Genomic DNA, 9,366 nt, shown 5'->3' on the forward strand with positions numbered 1-9,366 from the left:
GAGTCACAAAACTAAATCATACCAACATCCAAATATAAGGACAACACTAAAAGAAGTCATTGTATCAAAGCTGTAATTATTTTAATTCTTTATATAGTAATTTGAACATTTTAAATGTTAGTATTCAGGAATTCTATCATAACACATCTGAAAACACCATGGAAGAGCGGAAATATTTGAAAGCCATATTTCACCTAATTTAAGGGCAATTATTTCCTAACCTGCCTGGGCAAAGGAATGAAGTATTGAACTTGGCAACCACAGTGCTGTATGTTCTAGGATCAAACAACTGCTCTAGGCTAGCAATACAAATTTGTTTTGAGAGCAATATGGAATGTGTATATATAAACATGTTCTACCAGTATTATGGCTTATTTCTGGCCCTAGCACTCTGTTCCACCTCCTAGCTAGAGATGGAAGGAGTTAGAATATATAAGGTGAAGAATCATTTCAGGTCAAAGTACACAGAACAGGAACTCTTAAAATGGTAATGGCCAGGGACTTCTCTGGTGGTCCAGTGGTTAAGATTCCATGCTCAGAATGCAGGATGCCCAGGTTCTACCCCTGATCAGGGAACTAGATTCTACATGCTGCACCTAAGACCCAGTGCAGCCAAACAAACAAACATTTTTTAAAAATGGCAGTGGCTAGGTCACAAAACAGGAAGAAGGGATATAAGCTAACAAAAATCAATGGTAGTGCTTGGACTGAGTTAGAGATGGCCAAGGCAGGTTGATAATCTGGACAGAACTAAAACAGTTTGCGTTTAGTTTTTTTCAAGTATTTTTAAAATTTCTACTGCTAAAGTTGCAAAAAGTATTATTGTACAGCTAGAGCCTAAGGACTAAATGTGTAAAATATTTCCTTAGTTAAGGAGAGTTAGTGGTAAAATGCTTACTTTCATTTCAAAATCCCTTTTATGATCTTTATGTAATGCACATTCATTTCAGTGACATTAAAATGAAATAAATTTTTTAAAAAATCAAGTAAGTTAACCTAAGTTTGATAAAATCAGACAGTAGTAGTCTGAGTAATACAAACGTTCATGCTAACCACATAATTATATAATAATCAGTTTGGATTCTGGTCCTCCCTAAGGCCATTCTTACTACAATTAATAAAGGTATTTATTCACTCACTCAACAAAAACAGAATGCCTCAAAAATATGTGTGTGTGTGTGCATGTGCACAAAACACTTGCCAGGGCCAAGAAGATCAAGGTGAATAAGGTAGCACTTGGCAGGAAGGAATCAAACCCTAGATGAGCAAGCCAACAGAGAGGTACAGAAATTATTACAGAGGTATGTAATAAGAGCAGTAATAAAGACTGAACATATTAGAGAGGGTATATGCTTTGGGAAACAAGGTTTCATGGAAGAGGTAGTGCTATACAAACTGGATCTCAAAGGACAAACTGTATTCTTCTGGCAGAGAAGGGAGAGAAAGACTGCAGCAGGTGCAAAAGCAGAGAAACCTAAGAGCAGATTCAGTGTTCTAGGAGGAGGATGTAGCAGCTAGTAAGCTGTAAAGTGTTCTGTTGGCCTGTTAACGGATGATAAATTGAAACCTGGTGGCAAAGGTTCTTGTTTGGTCAGCAGAGTGGGGGTTCTGTTGGTATGTCTGAACTCTCCAGTAGTCAATCCCCCCTATACCCTTCAGTCTGTCGCCCAGCTATTTCTCACAAGCCTGGCCCTGGACACATGCGAGTTTATGTTGTCTTCTATAGGCCTTGGGGGAGCGTTTGATTGTTTTAAGTGGGGTGGGGAAAATGATGATATACACAGACATCTTTCATGTGCATTTCAGAAAGATAATGCCATCTGAGGGGAAAAATTTCTCAATACTGTTTAAATAGGAAATCAAAATAGAAATTACAAAGTATTAAACATCCTTTATTCAAATTATGGGATAAGGAAGTTTTAAAAATGAGATGTATCTAACAGATGAACATAGAACTCTAAGATATATTATATGGAAAAAAGCAAGCTGCAGATTTTTTAGGGAGTTGGGAGGACAGGAGAAGGGTTGGGATAGGAGAAGTAATAGTATTATCTGATAATAAGGTAATATCAGTAAATGTTCCTTTTTTGTCCTTAGACATATTATTTATATAATTAACTTTTTTTTTTTTAAAGGAAAGAATTAACTTTGGGATCAGGTTTGAAAAGAACTCATAGAGGCAAGAAACTGGAGGCAAGGAGACTAATTATAAAGTGATGAAAACCCAGGTAAGAGATGTAAAAGGCCTAAACCAAGATCTAGATCAAGACTGTATGAATGAAAAGCATATTTAAGAAATTAGAGATAAAAATAACAGGATATGGTAATGACTATGAGAAGGTAAGGAAAATGGAAACTAACTTCCAAGGTTCCTAACTTTTCTTTTCCAGTTTTTCTAACTACATTCTAAATGAACTATGAACTGTTACAAATGATATTAGAATCCCAGGTGGCACAGTGGTAAAGAATCTGCCTGCCAATGTAGGAGGTGCAAGAGACAAGGGTTAGATCCCTGGGTCAAGAAGATCCCCTAGAGTAGGAAATGGCAACCTGCTCCAGTATCCTTTCCTGGAAAATTCCATGGACAGAGGAGCCTGGTGGGCTACAGTTCATGGGGTTGCAAACAGTCAAATGCAACTGAGCACAGAAATAAGCTGAATACAAAGTGTGTGTGTGTGTGTGTGTGTGTAAATAAATGGTTTTAGGTGCAGAGGAATCACAAAGATGTGGATTTGCACCCCTACTTCCCCATTTCTTGGCTGTGGGAGCAAGTTACTTTAGCCTCTTTGAGCCTTACTTCCTTTGTCTATTAACAGGGACAGTAAATACCTCAGAGAACTGTGGTAAAATTAAATAAAATAATGTGAAATGCCTAGTGGACCTTGGGCTTCTGATAAATATGCATTTCTTAAGCAAATTCATAACTGGTCAGAATATAAACTGGAATGACTTCAAAGGAAAAAAAAACTGTCATATATCAAGAATCTTAAGTATGTGTATATCCTGTATTTCCATAATAGCATTTCTGGCAATAATCCTAGGAAGTCATAGTAAACACAGAACAGGCTTTATTCACAAAAATATTCATCACAGAAATATTAATAAAGCATAAAATCTGAAACAATTTCAGTATCCAATGAAAGAGGAGCAGTTAAATAAATTAGCCAGTCAATAAAAACTATAAGATTTCTTTGAGAGCATTTATTGTTTCTCTTTCAGTTACTAAAGCAACACATGTTATCTGCGGAAAATACAAAAAATGACAAAAAATTAAAATCACCTAAAATACAAAATTTTTTGGTAATACATGAAAATAACTGACATATTAAGTTAAAAGAAAAACTCAAAACTGAAAATACAGTATGAATTCAACTTAAAAAAACATTAGACTATGTACCAAACATAGCAGTTTTTAATACGTTGTGATTCTACAGGGGCTTTATTAAAATAACTTCTACATTTTGTATACTAGACATGTAGTACTTGAAAATCAGAAAAACAAAACACATCTAACAACTCTGATGTAAATCACAAAAAACCAACTGACAATGTACCTTGGATGGGGGTCCCAAATATAAATCCAATCATATAAAGAAGAAAATCAGTAGTGAGTCAATATCAGTAAAAATATACAAAAGAAAAAACCTTAAAGATCAAGTTAAATACAGGGGGCCACCGAGTAGAAAATCCATAATAAACAAAATAAAAAATCAGAAATAAAAGTTGATGTAATACTGGCTTCTAAATATTCTACTTAAGGTGAATAGTAAAAATGCACATGTTCCCTGTTCTTGATGAACTTACAATCTAGAAGGGCAGATAAGCTATATGCTTATGTATCTACACCAAGAAAAATTAATAAATATTACAAAAGAAGTATCTCACCAAGTGATAAAGGAAGAACACTGGGATTTAGAAAGACTTGATAGAGGTGTTCTTTTCTCTTTACAGGATTTCAATGGACGACAAAATCAAAAGCAAAGGGTAAAAGGGGTATAAAACACTTAGAAAGCACTAGGAAAGCAGAGGATCAGCAAGAGTGCATGTTGTAAATATCCATTTGGCAACGCCCAGCTTTCCTTGTCTGATTCTTTGCAGGACAAGGATCCCTCTTATCTGTAATTTGGTCTCCTGAGTAGACCAGGAGGGGGCTCTGTGCAGATCTCTGGATAGGTTTATCTCCCATTGTAAATTAATAACATTACATGTGGATTTACAAATCAGTCTCAAGAGTTTGGTTAGTGAGAATCAGTTCCCTAGAGCCTGATTACCCCTGAAGACACAACCGCCCACCCCCCACCCCACCCCAGAGCTCCTGCCCTTGCAAAACTAATCGAGGTCACTGTTTAATCAGGCAGGTTTTATCCAACTGCAGAAGGGTAAAAGACACTTTAGCAGTAGGAACAGTGGGATGAGGAGGGCTTAAAAACCACCAACCTGTCAAAGGCAGTGGAAAACTGAGAAACAGCAACAGGTGTTGTGTCCCCCAGGCCTTGAGGAAGCAAAGCCTACTGGAACCCACTCCAGCTGTTGCTGAGAAAATCACTAACAGAAAATGCCATGTTAGTTACCCGTGATTTAGGCGGGTGGAGGGGAAACTAAATCAACAAGAAGAAGGTGGAGAATAGAACTAGGCAAGTGAGTACTAAAGGAGGGAATGAGTCCTTGACAGATGGAGAGTTAGTGAAACAACTCTTAGAAACAAATGCATAATAAACAAGAAAAAAATCTGATTGTACAGTAAAGGGAGAGGATGCTGGACAAAATGACCAGTGTACAGTGTGACCACTGGTGGACACATTGTAGTCTTGAAATAAATAGAATGCAAAGACAGTAAGATAGAAGTATCAAAAATGACACACACACATAAACGAAGACAAACTTTAAAAAGCAACTTACACAAAGCACTTGAGTGCCTAAAAAATTCAATAGTGGCTCAATGTTTCAAAAACAGACCTCCTGCTGTAAGAGGAGAGTTAGGATGAAAAGTGTGTGTAGATGGCCTCACATTTAACCATTCTTTTGCACCATCTCATTTTTATTTAAAGTTCTCTAAACCATACACTGATCCACAAAACATATTCTACTGACTTTAATAAACAGTGTACTACAATATTATTCAGATTTTTATTTAGCTTAGGGATTATAAACAAGAAAAGAACACTTATGGATAATCATTAAAGGCTGACCTCCTAATTCAATTAGGGCTAAAGTTCTATGTGTGAACTTAGGTTGAGAATAAATAATATTAAATCGTACACTGCAAATTATTACATTATCTAGAAACAAACTAGACAGCTATTTTAAAGTCCACCTACTCTGAGACAAAGAGGAGAGTCTGCAGGAAGAGTTTTTTCTTTTTTTAAAAAAAAGCAGATATGCTTTCACTCCTCTTGGAAGATTACCAGACGGAAGAAATATGGTACTAGCCTTGACACTCCCACATCTATTACACCAACTCAAATCAAAGAAAAGAAGTACTTTAGAGCCCACCTTTCCTCTAGATAAAGATGAAAAAATTAAAGGGTTAAAAAAATTAAGGCAGATATGCTTTTACTCCTGTTGCAAGTTCTGGATAGCTGAGACAGGTAAGATATACATTCAAAACAATTCATGACTACTAAAAGCATAATTTAATTCTATCACATAGAAAGAAAAGGATGGTTTAGTTAATAAAATTGGTGTTGCCACAAGTGGTTCCTACTCAGTAGGAAAAGTTACATTGTCCACCACACATGCCACTTATAAAAATATTCCAGATGGACTAAAGATCTAAAGGTAAAAAAATGAAACATTAGAAAGAAAATTTGAAGAATATTTATACAGGCTCAAGGTGGCAGGGGTGAGGGTGGGTGTCTTCTTCCCAAGCAATTAAACCCAGAAGCCATTAAGAAAGGTCTAACAGACCTGCTGATAGGAACATTTTATTTTTCTATGTGGCAAAGCAACCCTTAAACAAAGTTAAAAGACAAATGAGAGAAATGATACTCTTGACAGGTAAAGGGATTAATGTGCCAAATACAGAACTTGAACAGAATAAGAAAACTTCCATTTTTTGAAACAGGCAAAAACTTGGCATAAATAACTCATAAAAGAAATGTAAGAGACTAATAAACACAGAAAAAGATCAGTGGTCATAAAAATGCTAGATACTATTTTTCACTCATCAGATTACAAAAAATGACAAAGACTGATGACACCAGAGATGGCAAGGATGAAAAGAAACAAGCACTGCCTGCATGTGGGTCAGAGTATGAAACGCTATAATCTCACAGGAAAATAAACTGGCATTACCTAATAAAATAAAAATACATACATGTACTCCTTAACCCAACAATTTCACTCCTGGATGGCTAACCTAGAAATAAAACCATGATTACATAAAGACATATGTACAAGGATACTAACTCCATTGTAAGTGCTAAAAAATTTAAAATACCTTGAATGTCCATCATAAAGGGAAATGATTGAATAAATCACTGTATATCCATTCTATAATGTAGTTATCTAAAATGATAAGTAAGGTCATGGGTACTGATGCCCATGGTCTAACGTTAAATGGAAAGAAAAAAAAAAAGACACAGGTTACAGATATTGCACAGTATGATAGCATTTGCTTAAAAACAAACAAACAAACAAACAAAAAAAACCCCCACCTTTTGTGTAGAGAGAGATGTTTTTATATTTTTGTACCAGTATTAAGAAGACACACAAGGCTTCTTCAACAAGTGAAAGCTGCTAAAGGATGCAGATTGTTGACCTTCCTGTGTATACTCTTGGCATTTTGACATTCTGCAAAATGTAAGTTTTGCTTTTATTATCCCCCAAAAGAAAAATCTATGTTTTTGTGTATCTGTGTATTTACCATGGCTACAAATGTGAAGGTCCCAAGGTCTCTGTCACTTACACGGACCAATAACGATCCAGAACACAAAGAGGACACAGCGTTAGAAAGGCATAAAAATCCATAATACTAATTTTGCAACTAGACTTTTTTTCAAATATAACAAGCCTATTTTGAAATACAAATAAAGTTACTATTACATGGAAGAGGGAAAGGAAAAAAAGATGTTTAACTACTTAATTCAAAATCTCAGTAGTTATTTCTCAGCATAGCTTTGGTGAGGAAAATGCCCAGCTATCAAATTCTTTTCAACAAAACTCTTGATCAAGATCCTAACTTATGGCTTTAGTAATGCTTTCCAAAAAAAAGGTGGGGGGGTTCATTAATGAATCAGGACTACATTTTGAAAGACTTCTGGATCAAAATTATTTAGAAAGAGGATATTAATGGAGCCTAAAATTGCAAAGTGTTTGCAATCACTTCAAAAACTCATTCATTCAACCCTCAATTACTCATCCTTAACAGGGGGCGCCCTGCCATGCATTACTCAAAACCAGGCATGCCTGAAAACATCTTAAACATAACTGAATGAAAATCTGTCCAATCACAGGCCAGCTGCTTGCAAACTCCACCCTTGAGTACAGGAAGAACACTTTTGATTGGAAGACAGTTGTGTTTACTACGGTTGTGTGGTGCAAAATTGGAAAGGCACACATGCCAAAGGTCCAAAGGAAATCTCTTTAATGAAAAAGGAAAACAAACGGATAGTTCTGATTCTGTATTAGTTGTTGTCATTAACTGAACCTCATCATCACAGCAGCAATTCTTGAGCAATTTTGCAAGCTAGTAAAATATTTTAAAGGCTGAGTTTTGTTGTCGCTTTTTTTTCTCATCTATGTTCCTTGATTATACATATGAGACAAGCATAAGCCTATTCTTAAAACCCCAAACTGCCTTTGCTTCTAAATGCATACATCTCCATCCAAGACCTCAACACAGTTGTAACACTTTGCTTTGAATCACTGAAACTTTTTACTTGGTTTGAGTAACCAGTGCCATGGGCCCAGTGGCACAATTCTTCAGTATTTAGCTTAGCAGGTGTCCAGCATCTCCGTGAGCTTCAAAAACCACTGCCCTTTGGGAGCTCAGCAAACAACAAAGTGAATGGGTAGCCATTTCAGGTGCAGAGCTCATTAGCAATTCATCTGATGGAGGAAACAACTAGAACCGAAAACTTCGACTGAAAGGCTAGGACAGACTAAGTTTTTAGGTCAAAATATGGATTTAATAGTGGATCTTAACCTAAGTTTTGCATTCAAGGTGGTAAATTACTGGATCTAGGAGGGACACCTCTCCCCCAGTCTTAACCTAAAAAGCAGTCTTCTAAAGAAATCGCAAAGGAATTTAACTCCAAATCTCCTTGCTTAATCATCCTCTTCACCTTATTATATTCCTGATATCTCTTTAAAAATTCGCCCCACTAAAGCCTCATAAATGTCCAAGCAGCCTTTTTCTTAAAGCCAAAGCCAGCCGTAAGCAAAACCCAGAAGACTTCTATATGGGGCGGGGCGGGGAGTCTAAAACCACTGATCGGTAGGTAGAAAAATGAGTATCAGAAACCTGCAATGTTAACATCAAATCTTACAAAATGAATTCCCGTTTACAGCGAAAAAAATATCTGCAAAAGCAAGTTCATCAAGAAAATTTTCCTTCTGCCTGCGGATCTATCACAATCTAAAAGAATCCCCCTATTTTTCACAGCCTTATCTCAACACAGAACCTAGGGCCGCTATCAGAATGAGGAACTAAAGAGGCTTGCCAAAGTTCAAAGACAACATTTTGTAGCTACATTAACAAAAATAACGCATCACGGACACGAATGCTAGTTAAGTTCTATTACTGAACAACTTTAATCACAAAATACACCAAGACAAGTATTCAAAAGTGGCCATGCCCCAACACAAAGTTTCAAAACAAAACCTCTCCCAAGGTTTGGGGGAGTTGCCCAGCTAGGAGATAAAAAGCACCACCCAACAGCCCCATTTGGCTGCTAAGACAGATCTCAAACTTATCAAAAGCAGGCACTACGGCAGCTCCTGTCACCCAGAAGCGCAAAGACAGAGGAGTCTGAAGAGAGCTGGCCTTTCTGGAGACAGCCAGGCCGAGTCTGGCTCAGACGAGGAGGAAGTAACTGCCAGATAAAAAAGCTCTGAGCAGCTTCAACTGCAGCCTCTCGATCTCCCACAAGTGCCCACATTCCCGCCCCATTCGGGGCTCGGGGAAGAAGGGAACAGGGCGCAGGTCTCCCACGAGAGGCTGGAGACTACAGGTCCGCTTCTTCCAGGGGGCAGCGGCACACGGGCAGAACTCTAAGGGGCCCCGGAACCCAGGGTGCTAGAGCCTGCTCCTTATGAGTGTTGGGGGGGGGGGCGCTGAGAAAGGGGTCGCTCAGGAGGCGGGGCCTGCCGGGTGGAGGCAGCATTTCCTAGCGCCCTGGCTGCCCCCCGGGGTAAACCGGGGGG

The 9,366-nt window shown here is 37.6% G+C and overlaps 1 protein-coding gene across 1 annotated transcript in view; it reads right to left on the bottom strand.

Annotated features, from left to right (window-relative positions):
* The window catches only part of KDM3B (lysine (K)-specific demethylase 3B), a 58,301-nt gene that overhangs the window by 47,924 nt on the left and 1,011 nt on the right, over positions 1-9,366 (bottom strand). The gene's annotated exons all lie outside the window — the stretch shown is intronic.

Source organism: Bison bison, unplaced genomic scaffold (genome assembly GCF_000754665.1).
Source record: "Bison bison bison isolate TAMUID 2011002044 unplaced genomic scaffold, Bison_UMD1.0 scf7180017864203, whole genome shotgun sequence".
Classification (NCBI taxonomy): Eukaryota; Metazoa; Chordata; class Mammalia; order Artiodactyla; family Bovidae; genus Bison; species Bison bison.